At 42.0% G+C, this 27,225-nt stretch overlaps 1 protein-coding gene and 1 non-coding gene across 4 annotated transcripts in view; one reads left to right on the top strand and one right to left on the bottom strand.

The window, feature by feature from the left end:
• The window catches only part of LOC102427567 (NXPE family member 3-like), a 62,671-nt gene extending 39,016 nt beyond the window's left edge, over positions 1 to 23,655 (bottom strand). The window contains exon 1 of one of the 3 annotated variants that reach the window (XM_023759223.1): positions 23,553 to 23,655. The gene's annotated coding sequence lies outside the window, so the exon portion shown is untranslated. Of the gene's footprint in view, positions 1 to 22,962; positions 23,062 to 23,552 lie in introns of those variants that run through there. The other 2 variants (XM_023759196.1, XM_023759257.1) reach the window with 2 other exon arrangements.
• Positions 21,187 to 21,293, top strand: LOC111825673. Its single transcript, XR_002828868.1, has one exon. It is a non-coding gene; the product is annotated as a U6 spliceosomal RNA (small nuclear RNA).
• Positions 23,656 to 27,225: the final 3,570 nt, after the last annotated feature.

The following is a 27,225-nucleotide window of genomic DNA, read 5'->3' as shown; positions in this document are numbered from 1 at the left end:
GTTCTGCCTGATACTATAAACTATTCCAGACCACGTGTCTTTTAAAATCCACCTTTCTAAGTCCTAGGTTTCCCCCAGAATTTAAAGTCTCTTTTTCTGGACTTTGAAACAATTGCAGCTTCCAGTGAGCAGCGTCCAGTAAGATTCCATTCTGGGGTGCCACGTGTGCCTCTTGGTCTTTGCACTAATGACCTCTTTCACAATTGGGTTAGCTAATACTTCACCACACCGCCAAAAAACATCAGTGAGAGAACATACGTTGTCATTCACTTGTAAATTTTCATAAAATATATTTGGTGTTAATTGTAGTTCTTCTATTGATATATCATATCTCCAGAAGCAGGGATGGGGAACCTTTTTATCTGCCAAGGGCCATTTGGGTATTTATAATATCATTCGGGGGCCATACGAAATTATCAACTTAAAAATGAGCCTACAATATTTGGTCAAACATTTTTTTAAAATACATTTTATTGATTTTTTTTACAGAGAGGAAGGGAGAGGAAGAGAGATAGAGAGTTAGAAACATCGATGAGAGAAACATTGATTCAGCTGCCTCCTGCACACCCCGCACTGGGGATGTGCCCGCAACCAAGGTACATGCCCTTGACCGGAATCGAACCTGGGACCCTTGAGTCCACAGGCCGACGCTCTATCCACTGAGCCAAACTGGTCACGGCTTTGGTCAAACATTTAATTAATTCACCCTTAGTGCCTTAGCAGGGTTAGACCAGATGGTTTCATGGGCCTTATGTGGCCCGCCCGAGGCCCAGAGATTTCCCACCCCTGCATAATAGGAGGACTTTAGCATGCGGGAGAAGAGGACATCTATCTATCTGAGAGTGTCAGCATGGGTTATTCCAGAGGCTGACGGAGAGGTGACAGGTCTGAGTCAGAGTGGATTTCAGCGTGTTGATGCCCACCGCCCTGAAATACATACGATGAAATAATATAAGGTTAAATAAAGAGCTGGAATATCAAATCTGAAGAGAAATACAAATATGCCAAAACAATGATCAAAGGGAGGTGGGCGTGGCTGGGGAGGGGTCGATCGGGGGAAAAAGGAGACATATGTAATAGCTTAAACAATAAAAAAGAAAAACAACAACAACAACAATGATCAACATTGTTATTTGAACTTCACATTAGATTCTAAGACTGAATCAGCTGGATTAAAAAGGGCAGTACAAACCATATCAGAATTTCCTAACCTCCAGTCACACACTAGGAATTTCATATGATTTTGCCATATCCATATCCTGTCTACACTATTTTTTCTTAACATTTTTCTTTAAACTTACTCATTATAAAAATTCAGACATTCATTTTGAAGAGAGAAGCAATAATACCTACAAAAGATAGGTGTGGGCCCTGGCCAGTGTGGTCCAGTGGGTTGGAGTGCTGTCCTGTGCTGCGCCAGCACGGCCAAGGGTGAACCTGAGGAGGGGCGGTGAAGGATTGAAGAAAAGACAGACAAGAGAACACAGCTGGGGCTCGATGGATCTCCCATGCCTGGATGAGGACATGAAAGACCCAGCCTGCAAGCGGATGCTTTATTTTATAGTCTGATTAAAACAAGGGTAGGAAAAAAACCAAGATGGCGGCATAGGTAAACACCGGAGATTGCTGCCTCGCACAACCACTTCAAAAATACAACTAAAAGACGGAACTGACATCATCCAGAACCACAGGAAGGCTGGCTGAGTGGAAATTCTACAACTAGAAGGAAAGAGAAAAGCACACTGAGACTCAGAGGAGGTGCGGTGTGGAAGTAAAGAGCAGAGGTACGGAGGCGCACGCAGAAAGGGCTGGCAGCTGAGGATGCGGCACACGTGGAAAGGGCTGGCAGCTGAGGACACGGTTGTCTTTTTCAATCAGGAGGGAGTCTCAAGCTCCTGACTGCTCTGAACTCCAGTTCAGGGCGAGTCTCTGGGGACCCAGACTCATACAGGAGAAACTGGACTGTCTGGCATCAGTCAGAACTCGAGGGCGGCTTTCTCTCAGAGGTACTTGCAGCAATTACTGGGACACTGAGAAGCAGGACCTCTTAGGGTAGGATGAAGGAGTAGACATAGCTGCTTGCTCTGCCCTCTTGATCCCCAGAGACCCCGCCCCACCCAAGCTATGTGCAGAGGCTTTTGCATATGAAAGGCCTGACCCTTTGCAATCTGAAAATTACCTAACAAACTGCAGCTGGGTCAGAGAAACCCAGAACTTCCAAGCAGCTTGCATGGCCCCACAGCAGCTTGCATTGCTTCACAGCTTGGGCAGAGGCTAAATTAGCACCTCCTTAGATCCAGCACCTCCTTAGATCCAAGAGCCAGTGTACCCAGTGGTCAGAGTGGGACCATCCAATTACAACTCCTCAGATCCATAAGGGACACACTCAGGGGGCAGACTCAGGGAGCACCAAAGCCCCACTGAAGCAAGTCTTGCCCGATAAGGGTGTGTCCAGCACAGAAGTTCTCCCACTGCAGACACAGCTGATTCTCACAGCCAATTGGCCTGGAGGTCAATTCCTCCCAGTAATACCTACAACAATCAAGGCTTAACTACAACAAGACTGTGCACAAAGCCCACAAAGGGGTGCACCAAGAGCGTCCACCTCAGGTAATTGGGGAGGCTGAGCCACTGGGCCCTATAGGACACCTACCACAGAAAGCCACTCTATCAACACAAGGAAGCATAAAAAATGCAGAGACAAAGAAACAGGTCACAAATGACAGAAATGGAGGAAAGCAAACTACTGGATATAGGTTCAAAACCACACTTTTAAGGTTTTTCAAGAATTCTCTAGAAACCGCCAATAAATGTAGTGAGACCCTCAATAAATCTAGTGAGACCCTCGTGGTTATGAAAAAGGACCAACTAGAAATTAAGCATACACTGACTGAAATAAAGAATATTATACAGAGTTCCAACAGCAGACTAGAAGATCGCAAGAATCAAGTCAAAGATTTGAAATACAAAGAAGTAAAAAACACCCAACCAGAAAAACAAAAAGAAAAAAGACTCCAAAAATATGAAGATAGTGTAAGGAGCCTCTGGGACAACTTCAAGAGTACCAACATCCAAATTATGGGGGTGCCAGAGGAAGAGAGAGAACAAGATATTGAAAACCTATTTGAAGAAATAATGACAGAAAACTTCCCCTACCTGGTGAAAGAAATAGACTTAAAAGTCCAGGAAGCACATAGAACCCCAAACCAAAGGAATCCAAAGAGGACCACACCAAGACACATCATAATTAAAATGCCAAGAGCAAAATACAAAGAGAGAATCCTAAAAGCAGCAAGAGAAAGAAAATCAGTTACCTATAAGGGAGTACCCATACGAATGTCAGCTGATTTCTCAACAGAAACTTTGCAGGCCTGAAGCGAGTGGCAAGAAATATTCAAAGTGATGAGTACCAAGAACCTACAACCAAGACTACTTTATCCAGCAAAACTGTCATTCAGAATTGAAGGCCAGATAAAGAGCTTCACAGATAAGAACAAGCTAAAGGAGTTCATCACCACCAAACCAGTATTATATGAAATGCTGAAAGGTATCCTTTAAGAAGAGGAAGAAGAAGAAAAAGGTAAAGATACAAACTATGAACAACAAATACACATCTATCAACAAGTAAATCTAAAAATCAAGTGAATAAATAATCTGATGAACAGAATAAACTGATGAATATAATAGAATCAGGGGCATAGAAAGGGAGTGGACTGACTATTCTCTGGGGGAAAGGAGTGTGGGGGTTGGGGGAAGAGACTGGACAAAAATCGTGCACCTATGGATGAGGACAGTGAGGGGGGTAAGGGCAGAGGGTGGGGTGGGAACCAGGTGGAGGGGAGCTATGGGGGGAAAAAAGAGGAACAACTATAATAATCTGAACAATAAAGACTTAATTAAAAACAAACAAACAATAAGGGTAGATTAACATGTATACAAATGTGCTTGTTTTGGCAACACTTGCTGCACCTCCCACAGCCCATTAGCTACTTAGGAAGGAATTAGGGAGGGTTACAAGGTCAGGCTTAATTATGCTAGGGGAGTTCTGCCCTCCAGGCTGGGACTTGCTTGTGGCCCTGCCACAGGTCAGCCCAAGACTTGACCCTAGAGTTGTTCCCTACATTGTCCCATACACCAAAAGGTAGCGGCAGGTTCTATTCTTGGTCAGGGCACATACCTACGTTCAATACCTGGTTGGGAATGTGCAAGAGGCAACAGAATGATGTTTCTCACATCGATGTTTCTCTCTTTCTCTCTCTCTCTCTCTCTCTCTCTCTCTCTCTCAAATCAATTTTTTAAAAAGTAAAGGTGTGTGTATGTATGCTATTTATGAAAATTTCAAATTACAGAGGAGTATAAGGAAATAACAAAATTCCCACCACTCAGCTCTATCACATTGTAGCACTTTGATTTTGGGTAATGTTGAGGCAATATGACCCCAGTTTAGCCACGTGTTCTTAGTTTGCAAGTTTCTTTTCTTTTTTTCCCTCAACCTCTTTATTTTACAGATAAAGATATAAGACCCAGAAAGGTTATGACCTCTTCAAAAACACATAGCTAGCTGACATGTTCCAGAGCCTACAAACAGACCAAAAGTTTCCTGATACCCCATTTTCTTTCAACTTTCCTTCTCATGTTTTAATTATTTTTCTGTTCTTTGTGTCCTATTGATTTTTTTGCAAGTTTTTTTTTTATTTGTGTCAGTTTCAGATGTACAGCATAGTGTTTAGATCAGCAGTATTCAACCTGTGGGTCGCGACCCCTTTGGCGGTCGAAGGACCCTTTCACAGAGGTCACCTAAGACCATCCTGCATATCAGATATTTACATTACGATTCATAACAGTAGCAACATTACAGTTATGAAGTAGCAACGAAAATAATTTTATGGTTGGGTCACAACATGAGGAACTGTATTTAAAGGGCCAGAAGGTTGAGAACCACTGGTTTAGACAATCATATATTTTACAAAGTATTCCCCCCAATTTTTCCAGTACCCACCTGGCACCGTACATACTTATTAGAATATTATCTTATATAATAACTAGGTAATATGCAAATTAACTCTCACACCCTCACAAGATGGCTGCCAATGACCAGGCTGGCAGGGGGTTAGTGAGGGACGACCAAACGACTGAACAAGCAGGCTACGTGGGGCGACCAGGCCGGCAAGGGGGGGGACTGTTGGGGGCAATTAGGCTGGCAGGAGGGCAGTGAGGGGTGACTAGGCTGGCAGAGGGGGGCAGTTGAGGGCAACCAGGCCGGCAGGGGGAGCAGTTGAGGACAACGAGGCCGGCAGGGGGGGCAGTTGAGGGCAACCACAGGCGATCAGGCCAGCACACAAAGGCAGTGAGGGGCAATCAGGCTGGTGGGAGTGGGGGGAAAGTTAGGGGCAACCAGGTAGGCAGGCAGGTGAGCAATTAGGAGCCAGTGGTCCAGGATTGTGAGAGGAATGTCCAACTGCTGGTTTAGGCCTGATCCTGGGGGTCGGGCCTAAATCGGCAATCAGACATCCTCCAAGGGGTCCCGGAGAGGGAGCAGGCTGGGCTGAGGGCTCCCCTCCCACCCCCCACCCCCCATGAATTTCAATGCATCGGGCCTCTAGTTGACTATATTTCCTATCCAGTTGACTGTTTTATAACTACCAATTTGTACTTCTAAAACCCTTCATCTTTTCATCCCCAGAGCTCTCCCATTTGGCAACCATCAATTTGCTCTTTGTATCTATGAGTCTGTTTCTATTTTGTTTGTTCATTTATTTTGTTCTTTAGATTCTAGATATAAGTGGAAGTATATGGTATTTGTCTTTCTCTAAGTGATTTATTTCACTTAGCATAACACTCTCTAAGTCTATCCTTGTTGTTGCAAATAGTAAGATTTCATTCTTTTTATGATATTTTAATCTGAATATTTATTTTGTCTTCTGCTACTTTTCTGAATTCATTTATCAGTTCTAATAGTTTGTGTGTGTGTGTGTGTGTGTGTGTGTGTATGTGTGAAATCTTTAGGGTTCTCTATATACTGTATCATGCCATCTGCAAATAATGACAGTTTTACTTCTTCCTTTTCAATTTGGATGCCTTTTATTTCTTCTTCTTGCCTGATTGCTGTGGCTAGGACTTCTGTGCTATGTTGAATAAGAGTGATGAAAGTGGACATCCCAGTCTTATTCCTGATTTTAAGGGAAACACCTTTAGTTTTTCTCTCCATTGAATATGATGTTAACTGGGGGTTTGTCATATATGGCCTTTATTATGTTGAGGTATGTTCCTTCTATTCCCATTTTGCTGAGAGTTTTTATCATAAATGGGTGCTGGATTTTGTCAAATGCTTTTTTTGCACCTATTGATATGATCATGTGATTTTTATCCTAAATTTTGTGTATGTGGTGTACCATGTTAATTAATTTGCAGATATTGTATCAACCATACATCCCAGGAATAAATCCCACTTAATCAATGTATATGATCTTTTTAACATACTGCTGAATTCAGCTTGCTAATATTTTATTGAGGATGTTTGTATCTATATTCATCAGAATTTACTTTCTTTTTAAAAAAATATATTTTTATTTATTTCAGAGAGGAGGGGAGAAGAAGTGAGAGATAGAAGCATTAATGGTGAGAGAGAATCACTGATTAGCTGCCTCCTGCACACCCCACGCTGGGGATGGAGTCCGCAACCGGGGCATGTGCCCTGACCAGGAATTGAACCATGACCTTCTGATTCATAGGTCAATACTCAACTACTGAGCACATTGGCAGGGCAGAATTTACTTTCTTTGTAGTGTATTTATCTGGTTTTGGAATGAGGATAATGCTGGCCTCGTAAAATGAGCTTGGGAGTCTTCCCTCCTCTTGACTTTTTTGGACTAGTTTGAGAAGGATAGGTGTTAATTCTTTGAGTGTTTGGTAAAATTCACCTGTGAAGCCATCTGGTCCAGACTTTTTGTTTGTTGGGAGTTTTTTTTTAAATTACTGTTTCAATTTTGTTGGTTATAATTGGTCTGTTCAGATTTTCTGTTTCTTCTTGGTTCAGTTTGGAAAGATTGTATATTTTTAGGAATTTATTCATTTCTTTCAGATTGTCCAACTTACTGACATATAGTTGTTCATAATATTTTTTCATGATCTTTTATATTTCTGTAGTGTCAGTTATTACTTTTCTTTCAATTCTGATTTTATTTATTTGGATTCTCTCTCTCTCTCTCTCTCTCTCTCTCTCTCTCTCTCTCTCTCTTTTTTTGATGAGTCTGGTTTAGGTTTATCAATCTTTTTCACCTTTTGAAAGAACCAGCTGTTGGTTTCATTGATCTTTTGTATATTTTTAGACTCTATTTCATTTATTTCCACTCTTATCTTCATTATTGTCTTACTTCTACTCACTTTGGGTTTTGTTTGTTGTCCTTTTTCTAGTGCCTTTATGTGTAAGGTGAGATAACATTATATTTTTCTTGTTTCCTGGTGTAAGCCTGTATTGTTATGAGTTTCCCTCTTAGAACTGTTTTCACTGTGTCCCATAGATTTGGGGTTGTTGTTTTCATTTTCATTTGTCTCAGGTATCTTTGATTTTTTTCTTGATTTTATTAACCCATTCATTGTTTATTACATGTTATTTAGCCACCATGTCTTCATGTGTTTTCAGTTTTTTCTTGTAATTGATTTCTAGTTTCATACCATTGTGGTCACAAAAGATGGTTGATATGATTTCAACCTTATTAAATTTATTGATACTTATTTTGTGTCCTAACATGTGGTCTATCCTGGAAAATATTCCATGTCCACTTGAAAAGAATGTATATTCTACTGCTTTGGGGTAAAATGCTCTGAAAAATATCAATTAAATCCATCTGGTCTAATGAGTCACTTAAGGCCACTGTTTCCTTGTTGATTTTCTGTCTAGAAGATATATCCAGTAATGTCGAGGGTAAAGTCTCCTACTATGACTGTATTTCTGCTGATCTCTCCCTTTGTGTCCATTAAGATTTGCTTTATATATTTAGGTGCTCCTATGTAGGGTGCATAAATGTTTACAAGAATTATATCCTCTTGCTAGATGGACCCCTTTACAATTATGTAATACGTATCCTTCATTGTCTCTTATTATAGCCTTTGTCCTAGTCTATTTTATGTGATAAAAATATTGCTACTCCAGATTTTTTTTTCATATCTGTTTGCATAAAATATATTTTTCCATCTCTTTACTTTCAGTCCGTATGTGTCTTTCATTCTGAGGTGGGTCTCTTGTAGACAGCATATATATGGGTCTTGTTTACTTATTCATTCAGATACCCTATGTCTTTTTTTAGAGTTAAAAGCATAATTTTATTTAGACGTTGCTTGGACCTAATCTATAGTAAAATATACAAACAGATAAAAATTGCTTAATAGGAGGTTTTTTAATACCACTTTAAATTCTGTTTACAACAGCATTGGTAATACTGCAGGGTGACAGATATAGTACTCTGGTTTAAAAAGCAAAAAGTACTTGCTACTCTGGCTGATACATTCCCACTAGTCTTTAGTGGATTAAAAGTGGCTAGGATTCACAACCTAGCCATTTGGTGCTCAGAAAAGATTTTGATATTCTAAAAACTGAAATGAAAATGTTAATTCCTTAACAACATACTTTTACTAAAAAAAAAATATAAGTATACCAATATTATGGTTTGGTTTGGGGCTATCAATAGAAAATCAACCATATCATGTTTGTGTTGCTAATGTGTGATACTGAGTGATCCTCTCGTCTCCTCTGCCTAATTTATATGAGAAAAAAGTTTATAAAAAAAATTAAGATCTCAACAGTGGTCTTAAAATATTCAGTAAATCATGTTATAAACAGATGTGCTGTCATCAGCCTTTATTGTGCCATTCATGGAGTACAGGTAGAGTAGATTTAGCATAATTCTTAAAGGCCCTGGGAATTTTGGAATGATAAATGAGCACTGGCTTCAGCTTAAAGTCACCCGCTGCCTTAGCCCATAACAAGAAAGCCATTCTGTCCTCTGAAGTTCCAAAGCCAGGCATTGACTTCTCTCTAGCTATGAAAATCAGCATCTTCTTCTAATACAAGACCTTCATCTACATGAAAAATCTGTTTTTTGGTGTAGCCACCTTCATTAATTCTCTTAGCAAGATCTTCTGAATAACTTGCTACCTCAATACTTGCTGCTTCACCTTGTGCTTTTATATTATGGAAACAGCTTCTTACTTTAAACCTCATGAACGAACTGCTAGCTTCAAACTTTTCTTCTACAGCTTCCTCAACTCTCTCAACCTTCATAGAATTTGAGAGAGTTAGGGACTTGCTCTGGATATGCTTTGGCTTAAGGGAATGTTGTAGCTGGTTTAATCTTCTATCCAGGCCACTAAAACTTTCTCCATATCAGCAATAAGGCTGTTTTAGTTTCTTATCATTCATGTGCTCACTGGAGTAGCATTTTTAATTTTCTTCAAAAACTTTTCTTTCCCATTCACAAATTGGCTGTTTGGTGGATGAAACTTAGCTTTTGGCCTGTCTTAACTTTTGAGAAGCCTAATCATTTCTAGCTTTTTATTTATAACTAGAGGCCTGGTACACAAAATTTGTGCACGGAGGGGGGTGTCCCTCAGCCCAGCCTGCACCCTCTCACAATCCAGAACCCCTTGGGGGATGTCCGACCGCAGGTTTAGGCCCAATCCCCCAAAACCAGCAGTCAGACATCCCTCTCGCAATCCGGGACCACTGGCTCCTAACCGCTTGCCTGCCTGCCTGCCTGATCACCCCTAACTGCTCGCCTGCCTGTCTGATCGCCCCTAACCACTCTACCTGCCTGCCTGATGCCTCTAACCACCTCTGCTTTGGCCTCCGTACTCGGGACCCAGGCTTCGTCCTCCAGCTGGCTGCAGGCAACCAGGACCTGGGCTTCCCTCCCTCTGGCCAGCCACAGGTACCCGGGACCCGGGCCGGCTTTGCCCGGGCCAGCCACAGGCACCCAGGACCCCAGGAGGCACCACCTGGACCCCAGGTTTGTCAGGAAGGCCATCCAGAAGACATTCAGTCTATCCAGTCTAATTAGCATATTACCCTTTTATTAGTATAGATGAGAAATGTGTAAATCTTCCTTTCACTTAAATACTTATTGACCATTGTAGGGGTATTAACTGGCCTAATTTCAATATTGTTGTGTCTCAAGGAATAGGGAGTCCTGAAGATAAAGAAAGAGATGGGGGAATGGTTAATTAATGGAGCAGGTATATATACATTTATCGATTAAGTTCACCATCTTATATGGTTACAGTTTATGGGACCCTAAAACAATTATAATAGTAACTAGAGGCCCGGTGCATGAATTCGTGCACCAGTGGGGTCCGTCGGCCTGTCCTGTGGGATTGGGCCAAAACTGGCTCTTCAACATCCCTCGAGGGGTTCCAGATTACAAGAGGCTGCAGGCCAGGCCAAGGGACCCCACCAGTGCATGATCAGAGCCAGTGAGCGATGCAGGAGGTTGGCCAGCCGGGGAGGGACTGCAGGAGGGCTCCAGGGCATGTCCAGCCCGTCTCACTCAGTCCCAATCAGCCGGACCCCAGCAGCAAGCTAACCTGCCAGTCGGAGTGTCTGCTCCCTGGTGGTCAGTGCATGTCATAGCGAGCGGTTGAGCTGCCTTAGCATAACATTAGCATATTACACTTTGATTGGTTGAATGGATGACTGGATGACTGGACACTTAGATATTAGGTTTTTATTATATAGGACAATAGAGATCACTGATCACAGATCACCATAACATCTATATTAAAAGCATAATATGCTAATTAGACTGGACATTCTTCCAGACGGCCTTCCAGATGAAGCTGGGGCTGCAGGAGAAGCCCGGGTTCCCGGTGCCAGAGGGAAGCTGGTGCCAGCAGCCAGGGGAAGGAAGGCCTACTCTTGCATGAATTTCGTGCATGGGGCCTCTAGTATATATAATAATGAGAATATTTGAAATATTACAAGAATTACCAAAATATGAAACAGAAAAACAAAGTGAGCAAATGGTGTTGGAAAAATGGTGCTGATAGACTTGCTCAATGCAGGGTTGCCACTAAACTTGAATTTGTAAAAAAAAAAAAGCAATATCTGTAAAGTACATTAAAGTGAAGCACAATGAAACTAACACAAATTATACTAAAATACATATGGGGGAAACACTAGGGACAATTTATAATAACCTCACAATATACTACTTTAAAATGTGGAATTCATAAATATAAAATTATATTAATTATTTTCTCCATTTGTTCTGGTAAATACTTTTTGAAAATAAAAACTGAAAATCCAAAATATTCACTTCTCCTTTTTTTATGTAATAACTAATTAGAAAATGCCTAGATTTAAAATTTAGAATTAAATTTTGAGAAAAATACTGCAAAAATATTCTAAGTAGGATTTTAGTTCTTTACCATTCTTTTAAAGGTTACATAACACATTAGAGCAAAAGTTTTTTTCAATAGTCATAAAATCAAGTTGAAAACAACTTTTTGATTAAACTATGGGAAGACAACGAATAACTGAGGCAAGAGAGTAAGAATCTAGGAAAATTCCTAGGTGAATGGAATCAGAAAATGAAGATAAAATAATTAAATAAGGTCAAATAGTCAACTAGTGAATCACAAGACCTTTCCTTAGCAAAAAAAACACTTGAGAGCAAATGGTTTATACCTCTCAAGCTCCTTAAGTAGAGAATAAATAGCTAAACTTCCCCTCGTCCAGGAGATAGATAACAGAGACCCAATTAATGCCATTTGTGCCAGCCAAACCCAAGGACAGATGAGGTCAGGGGGAAAAACAACAACAAAAACAATTAGAGCCAGACATACCCAAGGTGGCAAAGCAGTAAAGCTGACCAAAGAATAATCCCACACTCCCCAGTACACTCACTTTGATCCATCAGCATAGTAAAGAGCTCACCTGGAAAGCTGAAGAATATTCTGCTGAAACTCTCCCCTGTGGCCTTCCCTAAGATCCTCCCACCTTCCACACCCTCCCCACCACCCGCTGCCCTGCATAAGAGAGATAAAAACCCTCCAGGCAAAGGATGCCAGCGCTGGATCTCTCTCTGGTGCATGCTCATGCCTTTCTTCTCTCTCGGGTATGCATATTTACTCTTCTCTCCTAAATTCTAAGGGTCCCATAAGGCTTCCAACCAGGGGAACAATGGGCAGCAGTAGCTTGTCCTGGACTAATCCCCTGAACTTGTCTCCAAGGTCCCTTTTCTCTAACTTTTCAGTGTGGCTCCCTTCTTCCCTATAACATTTCTAGAGAGCCGTAGTAGAGCCCTGCCTAGGCTCTCTCCTGTTGCTTCTTCTATCCTAAACCTTTCAGTTAGCAAAAAGCAGCCCTGCCCTGGCTCCTACATCTGTCACTGTGACTCCTGTTTCTCAGTGAGGCCATGCAGCCCCGTGTGGCCCACTTCTTTCCTACAATGTTCCTAGAGAGCCCAAACAACACCACCTAGGGCCTAGGCTCTTTCCTGTTGCTTCTTCTATCCTAAGCCCTTCCCTTGTTTCACTGTCCCCAGCTTTAATAAATGTACTCTAAAATCACCTAAACTCATATTGTGAGATCTTTCCTGCACAAAGTAAAAAACCCACACACTACTGGGCAGCCTGAGGCAGACCTGCTCTGGGCCTGGTCCCCGTCCTGTGGCATTCTTTGGTGACCCAGATGGGACCTGGAGTTTTGTTCTCTTTACTCTCTCTCGAATTCACCTTTCCTGTCACTTCTCATCCTTGGTGTGGTGGAAACTTACATGTCAACTGCAAAATAAGTGTTTCGTGAAAACGTGCCTCATCGACCCTGAGAGAGAAGGTAAGGCTGTCCCCTGGACACAGAGTAATCTGCCCACATGACCGTCTTCAGGTGACACCTGGGTGATGGGGTCCAGTGAGTCAGGACCTGATGACCCCTGACCTAGTCTCTCCCCCTCATTTTGCAAGTATGGAGTTGAGTCCCCTATCTGAGCAGATTAAATCCATCCTCGGGGCATCTACTTCCAAGATCATTGGTAAGGCCACCCTCTGAACACAGGGTAAACATGTCCATAGGACATTTATCTATCAGGGACCTGACTTCCTTTACCTGGTTCAAGGTATATTAATCAGGCTCCCTCAAAATGCTACTATTGTGCTTCATACTATAACTCCTGGTCCTCTATCTGGATCATTTATTACACTGATTTTGACAACTTCATTCTTGTCATGGTACATCTTATCTTCTGCCACTGGTTTATCTTTCTACCATTTAAACAACTCTTTGGAATGTTACAAACGTAATTCCTTGAACTGGGGCTGACACTATATTTGTTTCTACAGTTCATTCATAACCTTTAAAGCTTTGAGAGTCTCAACAGATTTTCCTGTTGGGTAATTAGGGGTGTAAACAAGGGTAAGGTAATTGAAAGAAAAAAAAAAGCCACTTTAAAAAATAACAGCTGAAGTCACCAAAGCTTAATATCTCCCCTCACTCTTCTCCAGACTCTTTAAAAGTTGTCAAGGACAAATAAAAAATCTTGTCTTCTCCACAATTATTAGTAACTAGTAGCCTGGTACACGGATTCGTGCACACTGAAAGGAAATTGTTAGAAGAAATATTTTAATATCGTTATTCTCCCTTTCTCTATAATAGAAGTGTCTACCAAATTCATAATCAACAATGACAGATTGAAACACATGCGTGCAATTGGCGTCAGCGAGAGCTTTACGTGTAGGGAGCGGCTATAGGGTCAAGCCTCGGACTGACCTGTGGCAGAGCTCTGTCCTCCAAGCACAATAAAGTTTGACCTTATAGTCCTCCCTGGGCTGTGGGAAGTACAGCAAGTGCTGCCAAAACAAGGCTTGTGTAACAAAATAGATTTGGAACTCACAAGAACATTGTGAACATGTTAATCACTCCCCTTGTTTTGCTTTGTGTGATCTGACTATAAAATAAAGCTTCAGCTTACAGGCTGTGCTACTGTTTCCTCATCTAGGCACAGTGATCCTACCTGGCCCCAACTCTATTCTCTTGTCTTTCTTCTTTAATCCTTCACCACCCTCCTCAGGTTCACCCCTGGTCGTGCTGGACATGGTTCAGTATGGCACATGCATAAGTCAATGTAGCCTTTTATATATACAGAATACAGTTGCTTAATTAGACCTGCTTTCTGATGTAGCTAAACTTTTTCCAGCCCAGTGAAGCACCCCAACTTCTCTTTCAGGTAACTGTCAGCAACACAGCAGTAAATATCAACATGAAGCACATTATTATTGTAGATCACACAGGGAGAACAAAGGGTAAAATATTTAGCTGCAGCAGTGTTTGACTATATTCTGCACAGTGAGAAAACCTGAAGTCATTTTCAAGGTCCACCATTTCTTACTTCTTTTCAGTCAGGTCAAGTTTCTAAGCTTTCTAAATCTCCATTTTCCAGCTAATGAAAAGAAAATAGGATTCCACCGAGTCTCCTATCTACCTACTCCAGGACTTCTGTGAGGATCAAATGAGATGAGGCACAGGAAAACACTTCACAGACATTTGGTTAAAGTGTAAAATGTTTGCACCTGGTATAAAGCTCATTGTGTTCCTGGGCTGAAGAAACTGCAAGGAGGCTAGTCACTAGGACAGTGGTTCTCAACCTTGGCTGCACATTAGAATCACCTGGGAATCTTTTTAAAATCCTGATTTCTGGGCCTCATCCTCCGGAAATTCTGTTTCTTTGTTATTAATGTTGTGGCCCCACCCCATAACAAAGAAACAGAATTTCTGGAGGATGAGGCCCAGAAATCAGGATTTTAAAAAGATTCCCAGGTAATTCTAATGTGCAGCCAAGGTTGAGAACCACTGCACTAGGGAGAGGAAGCTGGGTGTTGCTACATGACATCATTACCTGGCACCCACAGAGACTATTTCTGGGCTGGGCTGGGCTGTGGGCTGCATTTTGTGCCATGGGGTCTTGGCAGTGTTGGCTGCACTTTGGTGGGCTGTGGCTCCCGGGTGGTGGCGGGGCCTGTCCCACTTGGAGGAAGCTGAGTGTTGCTTTGTCGGTGCCAGGTCCGAGGTGCCATTTCTTTGTAAATGGCCAGTGCACATCACAGCAGCTCCTGCATTGAGCGTCTGCCCCCTGATGGTCAGTGTACATCATAGCGACTGGTTGGATGGTCGGAGGGACAATTAGCATATTAGCCTTTTTATATATAAATACTGTTTATGTGTATGGTAAAAAAGAAAAACTATCCCAAATATTTTTTCAGGATTCTATAGTCTGAACAAAAATATTTGATACTAAAGCTAATTTAAGTTTAGTTAATGTCTTTTAGAGTGATTAACATGATATATGTTTGTTTTACCTGGGATTACAAAAATAAGTTCATGTTAGTTATCTCTGCTACAAAATTTGTCAATAAAATGGTTTGGGTAATAATTGACTTTAAAATCTCATGTAGTTGTTAAGAACTAATAAATAAATGTAACTGAAATGAAAAGTTTTTGGTAAGCTTTTTAGTAACAATCTATATATATAAAGAGGTAATATGCTAATTGGTCCTAACAGTGTCCCAGTCACGACCGTTTAACAGGCTGCGGGCACACAGGAGCTGGTGGGCGGGGACAGGGGTGGGGACTTGCATCACTGGGACATGAGGCTACCACAGGGGGCAGCCCCCCCCAATGGAAGCACGCACAGGCCCACCATGCTACCTGACCTGGAGGGGGGCATCAGGACGGGGGCAATCCCCCGCCCCCCGTGCACAAATTTTGTGCACTGGGCCTCTAGTTGTATATATGCCTAAACATACTTTTTTAAAGTCTATTGGTAACTTGAAACTTTTGAGTTTATCTTTCTCCATTCTAAAAACTATAGTTTTACTAGCCAGTATTTATGTTCATACCTTTTATTGTCACTTTGGGTAATAAATAATTTAGTGTTATTTCATAATGATATAATCTTTTTGGTCAAATGTGTTTGACAAACTTCCCAGGGTTGAAGTTTTAACAGGAGACTTTTTCTTAACCTAGAAATAGCTTTAAGTTATTCCAATGTGCCCCTGGAATGCCTCAAGGATTTGTTCTTTCTCCTTACAAAAGAGAAATTTTAGACTAATCAGGCCTATTTGATATGTTTGAAGTACATGGGAAGCTTTGTCAAATAAAGAAATAATAACTGCCCTAACCGGTTTGGCTCAGTGGATAGAGCGTCAGCCTGCGAACTGAAAGGTCCCAGGTTCGATTCCGGTCAAGGGCATGTACCTTGGTTGCGGGCACATCCCCAGTAGGGAGTGTGCAGGAGGCAGCTGATTGATGTTTCTCTCTCATCGATGTTTCTAACTCTCTATCTATCCCTCTCCCTTTCTTTCTGTAAAAAATCAATAAAATATATATTTTTAAAAAAAGAAATAATAACTATGTTCTATTTGTATACATATATTTTTACTATTAAAGTAGATGTTCTAGAGATTATATAAAAAGTCTGAAGTTTTTGTCAATTGCATTATAATCAAATCTACGGTCATTACCTTATTCTGATGCTTCTAAATGATAGATTTCTGAAAAGTAAATTTTTAAATCATCCCTTCAAATTAGACAAACATTTATAGAACTCTAAGGAATAACTGAATTGACACTTCCTCTCATGACCAACCTCCTGGTACTGGAGGCCTCATAATCAGTCATCAGCTGTATTGACCAGGTAAAAAAGAGACAAAATGGGTTGTGCCAGCAGCATTCCCCAAGATTACCCGCTAGGGTGGCTCCTCAACAATTGATTGACCTTTAAGGGCAATGATCAAAAGAAAAAAAAAATGCATCCTTTCCTGTTGTAATGTCACCAGACCTCAATACAATCTCAGGGGCAGGGAAGTCTGGCCTGTAAATGGAACACTGAATTATGACACTATTCTCCAATTAGATTTGTTTTTGCAAAAATGAAGACAAATGGAGTGAAAAACCTTATATTCAGATATTTATGGCCCTTTACCAAGATAAGGATTTAAGGAAGTCTTCCAGGATATTCCTTAATTGTCACAAGGTCTGATGAATTAAAGGACATCTTCCTCACAGCCCCTGCAAGAAGCTGGCTTCGGTCCCTCGTAGATAAAACAGAATCCATCAGGAGGGCGGAACAGCCTGCTTCCCAGCTCACTTCGCTGCTGTCACTCAAAGTACAGCTGCTCCATAGAACCCCTCCTCCACTACAGAACTGCTAGCACTCACCCTAACTTGTAGCCCTGCCACTACCAGGAGGGGAACTCAAAATCATCCAAACCCTAGCATGTTGTCTCTGAGGGAAGTATCTAACAGGAAGCCTGGTAAAGAAATTATTTGGAGACATGTTCCCTTTTTTATGTCTGATCTGGCCCTTTGCAAAGAAAAAAACTCGGTTGGTTTTCCAAAGATCCTAGCAAATTCACACAGGGGTTTAATCACACTGATTTACTGAAACAGGTAGAATAAAATGTTCCCCAAAATTGCACCATCGAGTCAAGCCCTACCAGAACCAATTGCTCTATCAAGTTAAACCCTGCCAGAATTATGGCAGTTAGCAGCCGGTAATTCTAAAACAGTGGTCTAGGAACTACCCTGACTTCTTTTAAATATTTTTTATAAGCATTCTTTTTTATTATTATTAATCCACACTTGAGGATATTTTTCCATTGATTTGTAGAGAGAATGGAAAGGAGAGGGAGAGACAGAGAGAAACATTGATGTGAGAGATACCTCGATTGGTTGCCTCCTGTACGCACCCGGACCAGGGCCGGGGAGCCTCCAACCAAGCTACATGCCCTTGACTGGAATCCACTGAGCCAAACCGACTAGGGCTAAATTTTTTTTTTTAAATCCAAAGCCAAACTATCAAACACAGCTCATTAATGACCTTAAAAGCTTTGAGAGTTTCAGGAACTAGCTGGGAAAGTCCCTTCCTGCATCTCATAATAAGTGCTGCATAATCCCAGAATGATTCGAGTTGCTGAGTATACTGGGACATCAGTATTCCAAACAAGTTTAGAGCCAGCCAACCGACACCCTGATTTAAACCCCACCTTTGGGGCATAGATCCTGAGGCCCTATCTCACTCTCTGAAGAACCTCAATAAATCTGCCTTTGCTTTTATCAGTGTCCCTGGTCTAAATTCTTTTATATCAGGAGACAAGAACCCAAACTCATCGGAAACATTATGACCTAATGGAGGGATTCGCAGACTGTTCTCTTCCACTGCTGCACTGTAAGTGAAAAGCAGTCATAATAGAGGACGCTAGGGCTTGTCCTGATAAATTTGCCAGTCATCATGCTAAGTCAACATTGCATATACAGACGGGGGGAGATGCACTCCCAGATCAGGACCCCAATTAAGTCTATCAAACTGGGACAGAGGAAAAGCCAGAGGGAAAGGACCGCTGGACCTATATACTAGTAGTTACTTATCTCATCTCATAGAAGGGATGACAAAATATACTATTAAGCCTGTTAATTTTGACAAAATAAAAGAGGTTACTTTAAAAAGAAAAGATTGAACTCCACCCTTTTCCCGGGATGATTAACAAAAGCATTAGGAAAGTACACAAAATCCACCCTGAGTCTGTTAAGGGCCCAGCATTTCAGGAAATGCCTTTTATCCAGGAGGCAAGCCCAGTCAGCCTGAGAAAATTACAAAAACTAGCCTTGGGACTGCAGATCCGCACTGAGCAACGGATAGAGATAGCTTTCAGTGTTTTTGGCAACCAAGACAGGGAAGAGGAAGAGCAAAAAGCCACCAGATGGAAACAAAAGGCATAATTACTTGATAGCCGCAGCTTTAAATCCTATGCTAGTCCTGTTGACAAGAAGGACACCTAAAGGAGTGCCTACAACTAACTCAGGACGGACTACCCCCAGGACCATGCCCCATGTGCACCAGGAAAGGCCTTTGGAAAAGTGAGTGTCCTAGGCTTCTAAGGGAACTTAGTGCCTCAGACCAATGATGTTTGAAACACCTGAGAATTGATGGTGCCTGAGGCCTCCTACTGCCCCCACCAACCATCTGAAACCATCACACCAGAGGAGTCTCCTGTGACTGATGTGACAGGTAAGCCCATTCATTTTTATTAGACACAGGGACTGCTTACTCTGCTCTGACTCACTCACCAGGGCCTCTTTCTTCCAAAACCCATTGGATCACTGGGGTGAATGGGCATCCATTTCATTCAACCCCTCGGCTCCTGCCTCAGGAATCTCACTTTTAGTCATACTTTTCTTGTAGTCCTAGGGTGCTCTATTCCCTTATTAGTTAGGGAGGGACAGCTTGTCTAGTCTAGAAATGACCACAGAAGATAATAAACTTTCATTGTTACTCCTGATGGCCAACCTAACTTCTCACCCTGAACCAAAAATTAATAATATTCTAGAACAAGCTTGTCAAACTCAAAGGCTAACGCGGGCCAAATAAACAAGGTTTAAGTTTACGTGGGCCGCAAAAAACCAAAAGCTTCAATTTTCATAGAAACGTAGGTTTATTTCAATAGAGACATGCTGAATACAAAGGGCTAAAATAAACAAGTAATCGTTAACATAAAATAATAGAACATTTTAATAAAAATTAATATTTTTTCTTGAACATCAACTTACCAGACACTGAATAACTGCACAAATTAATAAGCATAACTCAAATAAGCCTATTTTCCTTGTTTTCCGAAAGCGAAATATTTCCTGTTGCCCACACCAAACAAGTCAGTACAAGACTGATGTGGCAATTGGCTGCTAAAATATTTGCCACTAGTATTAGTGGAGAGAAATGGTGCGCCTGCGTGTAAGGCACGTAAGGAAAATGAATGCAACACGATTATAGTAATTAGCAAACATTGTAGTTCGTTATTAATAATTATGTATAACAGGATATTGTAAAAATGAAGTTACGAAATTTTTATTAAAACGTTTCTTACAGACCATTATATTGGCCGGGCTGCAAAAATATTCATTGTGGGCCTCATGTGGCCCGCAGGCCATGAGTTTGACATGCTTGTTCTAGATTCTGTCCTCTTCTAAGTCAATCCTGAGATATGGAAAACTGGAATACCGGGCAGGGCAATAGGAGCAAAACCAGGGGCACCCTACCCTAAAAAAAAGACAGCACCCTTTAAGACCTAAGGCCATAAAAGGGATTGACCCTCTCATTAAATATACACTGAGTGGCCAGATTATTATGACCACCCCATCAGTACAATGAAGTGAATTAGTTATGCAAATAATAATAATAATAATAATAATAAAACCTTGAGAGTATTTGCTTAGGAAGTTTTCAATATTCAGTATTTTTGGAAGTGCCAATGAAGTACTGATGGGGTGGTCATAATAATCTGGCCACTCAGTGTATATATAAAGCATGGGCTTCTCAGGCCCTGCCAGTCCCCAAGCAATACCCCTCTTCTCCTAGAACAAAAGCCAAATGGCAAATACCAGTTTGCGAAAGACCTAAGGGCTGTAAGTAAGATTGTAATTCCGGTACATCCTATAGTTCCAAACCCATACACTATCTTGAATCCCAGGAGAAGCCAAATATTTTACTGTATTGAATTTAAAGGATGCCTTTTTCTGCATCCCCCTTCATCCTGACTCCCAGTACTTGTTCACATTTGAACGGACTAACCCCCAAACTAGGGAGACTTGCCAATATTCACGGACTGTACTCCCTCAGGGCTTTAGGGACAGTCCCTATTTGTTTGGAAATTCTTAAGCCAAGAAATTAAGAGAACTCCAGTTGACCAACAGGACCCTCCCACAATATGGTGATGATACTAAGTTCTAGTACTAACGCAGAAAACTCAGGTAAAAATTCCATCCTGGTATTTACTTCCTCGTAAATAGAGGATATAAAGTATCTCCCCAAAAGGCCCAAATAACCTTCCCGGGGTCCAATATCTGGGGTACCTACTTACCTCAGAAGCCCAGACCCTGTCACCTCAAAGGAAACAAGCCATACTGGCTCTCAGCATCCCAAAAAGTAACCAACAGCTTGGAGAATTTTTAGGAATCGCTGGCTTCTGCCACCTGTGGATCCCAGGTTTGGGGCTAAATGCTAACCTTCTATATAAGGCTTTTAAAAGAAGACGACAAAGGGCCAGTAGACTGGACCTCTGAATGCCAACGTGCCCTTAGAAATTAAAAGTGAAACCGAGCAGTGGATCTGTTTAGGCATGCCAAATTAAGAAAAACAGATTACTGTGCTCACTTCGGCAGCACATATTCTAAGATTCGAACAATACAGAGAAGATTAGGATGGCCCCTGCGCAAGGATGACACGCAAATTTGTGAAGCATTTTATATTCAAAACAAAAAGGAAAGAAAAATGGGTTACTTTGAATATAGCAGAAAGACAGGAAATAACATGTGGAGTCCCCACCCAAAATTTCAACGCTGGATGTTGCTATCGTAGCCGGCTGGCCACATTGTTAACCAGCTGTAGCTGCCACTGCTCTCCTAGTGGGAGAGGTCCATAAACTTACCTAGGGCCGGCACTGAAAGCCCCCCATCAAGTAAATAAAGGGTTATCAATGGCTCCCCGGAGGAAGGCTTAAATAAATAGCAGGCTCTCCTTGACTCTCCTGAATTAACCCGAAAGCCTTGCCAAACTCTCAATCCTACTACCCTCCTAGTAATACACCAGGTCACACACCAATGCATAGAAACTATTGAACAAGTCCAGCAGGCCTGACCTAAAAGATGAACCTTTACCTAAACCTGAAGCAGAATAGTTTACATATGGCAATCATTTGACACGAAATGGGGTCAAAAAGGCAGGTATGCCATTGTCAGTCTTCAAGAAACAGTAAAGGCAAAAGCCTGCCCCCTACGACTTCGGCCCAAAAAGCTGAACTCACAGCACTCACTAAGGCAGTGGCCCTTTAAATACAGTTCCTCATGTGGTGACCCAACCATAACATTATTTCCGTTGCTACTTCATAACTGTAATGTTGCTACTGTTATGAATCGTAATGTAAATATCTGATATGCAGGATGGTCTTAGGCGACCCCTGTGAAAGGGTCGTTCAACCGCCAAAGGGGTCTCGACCCACAGGTTGAGAACCACTGCACTAAGGCCTTACAACTAGGGGAAAACATCTGAGTTAATATCTACACTGACTCAAAGTATGGGTTTCTCATATTACATGCCCATGCTGCTATTTGGAAAGAAAGAACATCTTGAACAGCTAAAAATTCCCCCATAAATCATCATATAGGACAGTGATGGCGAACGTATGACACGCGTGTCAGAGGTGACATGCGAACTCATTTTTTTGGTTGATTTTTCTTTGTTAAATGGCATTTAAATATATAAAATAAATATCAAAAAATAAATCTTTGTTTTACTATGGTTGCAAATATCAAAAAATTTCTAGCCCTGACCGGTTTGGCTCAGTGGATAGAGCATTGGCCTGCGGACTCAAGGGTCCCAGGTTCGATTCCCGTCAAGGGCATGTGCCTTGGTTGCGGGCACATCCCCAGTGGGGGGTGTGCGGGAGGCAGCTGATAGATGTTTCTCTCTCATCGATGTTTCTAACTCTCTACCCCTCTACCTTCCTCTCTGTAAAAAATCAATAAAATATATATATTAAAAAATTTCTATATGTGACATGGAACCAGAGTTAAATTATGGTTTTTCAAAATGCTGACACACCGAGCTCAAAAGGTTCGCCATCACTGATATAGGAATTTAGAACTCCTGGCAACTGTAACACTTCCCCAAGAAATAGCAACGATACACTGCCAGGGCCACCAAAAGGGAACACAGATATAATCAAAGGCATTACATTGGTAGATCAGACAGCTAATATAACAACATGGTCTTCCTCAATCACCCTAAAGGCAGCTCTGCCCCCTGACCTCCCTCGGCCACCAGAAGGCCCCTTCTACATCAAGAGGAAATCTCTTGGGCCTTAAAGAATGGATTCTCTAGAGACCGGCAGGCTGGATACCAAGGGATAATAAACATTTGTTACCTCAAACCGTAAAATGCTCCATGATGGCACTCACATAAGGAGAGGTGTTCTTGCTATCCTTGTCTCCCAGCTGGTTATGATATGAGAGCGTTACAAAACGGTACAGGAAGTGACCCAAGGATGTACTTTGCTCCAAAATAAACTCGAATTGCCTTCCTCCTCCTCCCCTCTTGGCACCAATACAAACCAGGGTATATACCCTGGGAAAGGGTGGCGAGTCGATTGCACTCAGATGCCTCCTAAAGCTAGATGTAAATATTTGCTAGCATTTGTCAACACTTTTATTGGGTGGATTAAAGCCTTTCTACCAGAACACAAAAAGCTACTAAAATAGCCAAGTACTTACTTAGAAAAATCTTACCTAGGTTTGGACTACCAAGAAGCTTTCAGAGTGACAATGGACCCTCTTTAGTAGCCCAAATTACATAACAGTGTAGGAATCAACGATCGCTTATACTCATCATGGAGACCTCAATCCTCAAATAAGGTAGAAAAAAGCTAATCAAACCCTAAAAAGGACTCTAGCCAAGCTATGCCAAGAAACCGTGAAGTCCTAAAGAAAAATGGCAAGCTGGCCCTTTTGCACTCACCTGTGGCAGAGGCCTTTCTCAGGTCTTCCAGCTGGTGTCTTACACCATTAATCTAGGACAGATACGTTAAACCAGGGGACAAGGTCTAGTTAAAAACCTGGAGGGACGACTGTCCTAAGTCCCAGCTACAGCCCAGATGGAAGGGCTCACATCAAGTCCGACTGAGCACCCCAACTGCAGCAAATCTCCCAGGGTCATAACCAGTTCCGTTCACAGATCTCAAATTCAACATGCTTCCGGCGAGTCCCCACAGAAACCACAACCTGAGACCTACTCTTGTGTTTTTTTTGTGTGTGTTTTGTGTGTGTGTGTGTGTGTGTGTGTGTGTGTGTGTGTGTGTGTGTGTGTGTGTGAGACCTACTCTTATGAACCCATCGGGGACCTCAAACTCCTTTTCAAGAAACAAGAACCTGTTACAAATAAGTCATGTAATGGCTGGGCCTTAGTGTAATTGTCTTCCTCATATTTCTGACACTCCTTCTCCCAGCCTGTCGGTCTGCCCAGCCTCCATCCCCTAGGAAGAGGACTTGGGACTTTATTTGATAAGGATTAAATCCAAACAAGGAACTGTCCTTGTTAGATTTAATCCTTATCAAATAAAGTCCCAAGTCCTCCACTCCACTCAAATTATTCACATTTTAACCAACAATATTTATCCTTCTTGTTTTCATATCCCTACCATACTCAAGACCCCTATGAAAAGAATGGAAGAGTAAATATACTACTAAACGCTTTCCAGTATCGTTGCTGATGGAAATGAACTTTCTGATTGCTGGATCTGCCATAAACAGCCGACCACAGGAGCCCTCCCTCCTCAGTTTTCAATCTACAGCCCTCAACTTAAATCTAACTCTACTAGCAGGGTTCCAAAATAATTTTGAAAAAGCTAGTACTTTTTCAGTAAACTTCCTTTCCGTTTCTAGCGACTTTCCTTGCACCAACCTCATCCTATTTGTTAATCAGACTAATAACTGGTCAGTTTTGAGGCTCTTATGCAAGACCCTTACAGAACTCTGCTGTCATTATATTATATCCAACAAATATACCAATAAACTTGAACAAAATAATTCTGTCCTATCTCTGATATATCCAAAGACTTCTTCTAACAATGTTTCCTGTACCCCCAATCTGACACACTGGTGTCCACTAAGCTACAGGGTCCAATCAGATGTCTAGGAAACTAATTCTCAAAATAACCCCCAAGAACATTTGCAGTTATTGACAAGGAGAAACTAATGTTAAATGGAAACTTGTTTACCAAGTCCCCACAGCACATAAAGCCCCAACAGGGCCAAGGGACCTCCTTGTAAAAGGAGAATCCCCTTACCCCTGACTTTAGGGAAGACACCTACTGAGGTCCAAGTTTTCTTTCTTTAAAAAATATATATATATTTGAAGGAGGAATGCACGAGGCCAAGGAGGTAAGGGATTACAAATTTACTAGAGGCCCTGTGTATGAAATTTGTGCACGGGGGTGGGGGAGTGGGGAGTCTCTCAGCCCGGTCTGCATCCTCTCGCAATCCAGGAACCCTCGGGGGATGTCAGGCCTAAACCAGCAGTCAGACATCCCTCTCACAATCCAGGACACTGCATATACCAGTGACCATACTTTTCATACAGGTGAAAGGCATCTTGGTGTTGTATGGGCAGCTACATTTTTGCCCTGATTACAAAAAGTAGTACATTAAAAAAAAAGGACACTTATGTAATACCCTTTGTAATACTTTAAGCGAAAAATAAAAAAATATTAAAAAAAAAAAAAAAAGTAGTACATAACATGATCCTTCTGAGGCAGTAGTACCATTTCCCCCACCTTATGGGTGGAAAAACTGAAGCAGAGAGAAGTTAAGTAATTGGTTTTGTCACACAGTTTTAAGTGTCAGAATCAGGGCTGACCACAAAATGTGCATGCCAGAGTCCATGCATGTCATTGTTGCATCATTCTGTTTTTTTCAGTGTTAGGGTAGCCTTGCAGGTTTTAATTTTTAAATCTAAGAAATTGTTCCCAATATATAGGGTAGGGTCCCTAGGCCTGGCCATCTGTGGGGTGACCAGTGGGCAGGGCAATCGGGGGGCCCCTGTTGGCACCCACCTTGGCTGGTGTCCTGGTGCAGCCTGCTGGCCAGCCCCACCCCCCTGATCACCACCACCAGTCACCTCCCTCTCAGGGGGCAGACGCTCAATGCAGGAGCTTCCCTGGTTGAGCGTCTGCCCCCTGGTGGTCAGTGCATGTCATAGCGACCAGTCGTTCCACCGTTCAGTCGATTTGCCTATTAGGGTTTTATTATATAGGATTAGGTCATCTGGATACCAAATGGGCTGAGCCCCAAAATAGTGCCAGCCCCCAAAGACAGGGAGTCAGAGGTTTTTAAAGGAATCTAGGCAGGTATTTTTCTGGGCAGAGAATTCTCTGTTCAGGTCTGGATTCTGGGAAACTCTGGAGGGGAGAGATAATGATCTTAGCAAGTGGAATGTGTTCTAAGCAAGTGGAATGTCCATTGTGAAATGGCCTAAAGGTTAGTTCCCATGGGAGGGGGTATTGGTTCAATTATTTGATCAAACCTAACAATATTTTTATTGATTTCAAAGAGGAAGGGAGAGATAAAAACATCAGTGATGAGACAGATCATTGATGGGCTGCCACCTGCATGCCCCACACTGGGGATTGAGCCCGCAACCCTGGCATGTGCCCTGACTGGGAATTGAACTGTGTCCTCCTGGTTCGTAGGTCGATACTCAACCACTGAGTCATGCTGGCCGGGCTGCAGGTAGTAACTCTTGTTCTGCCACTACTGTGAGTTTCTTAGGCAACATGTCTTTCCCCTCCCCACTCCCCCCCCCCCCAAGATGTGAAACACCCTGGTTGTTGCACAGTAATTATGGTTTTTCCTATTTTGTCAGCCTGAAGAGCAACCATCCTCTATGAGTTAAGCAAGACATCATTAAGGAAGAAGACTTAGGGCTACAGGGCCTCAACAAAGGATTTACAGCAACTTTGGTATGTGATGGAGATTTCAACATGGTTTATTTTGGCTTCTACTACATCAAAAACATTGTTCCTATCTATAAGGATCCAACCTTGGAGTTTTTGAGAAAATTTGGAATTGGTCTTCTAGTGGGCACAATAGCCTCAATCATTAACATCCCATTTGATGTTGCCAAAAGTAGAATTCAAGGGCTTTAGCCAGTTAATAGAGAGATCAATACAGAGCCTGTTTTAAAAACAATGGCAGGAGTCTATCAGGAAGAAAAGGATTTTAGCTTTGTACAAAGGCCTGCTTCCCAGGATTATGAGACTTTGACCAGGTGGTGTAGTGATGCTGCTGGTTTATGAATGCAACTATTCATAGCTTCAGGAGAACTTGTGATTGCCTATGAAGTATATTTACCCCTTGAGATAATGCACATTTGCTCTACAGTACCTTGAGACTATTAATCAGCTAAGCTGATGCAATTATAAATTATACAATCTACACTAATAAAAGACAAAGATGCCAATTGACCGTACCTTCGCTATGCCCTAAGCCATGCCCACCAGCCAATTAGAGCGACTATATGCAAATTAACCCAACCAAGATGGCGGCCAGCAGCCATGGAGCTGGAGCAAGCAGGAGGCTTGGTTGCCCCGGCAATGGAGGAAGCCAAGCTTCCTGCCAGCCCTGGCCGGCTGTGG

The sequence above is a fragment of the Myotis lucifugus genome, unplaced genomic scaffold (assembly GCF_000147115.1).
Source record: "Myotis lucifugus unplaced genomic scaffold, Myoluc2.0 scaffold_0, whole genome shotgun sequence".
In the NCBI taxonomy this organism is placed as follows: domain Eukaryota; kingdom Metazoa; phylum Chordata; class Mammalia; order Chiroptera; family Vespertilionidae; genus Myotis; species Myotis lucifugus.
This window is presented reverse-complemented; position numbering and strand designations above follow the sequence as displayed.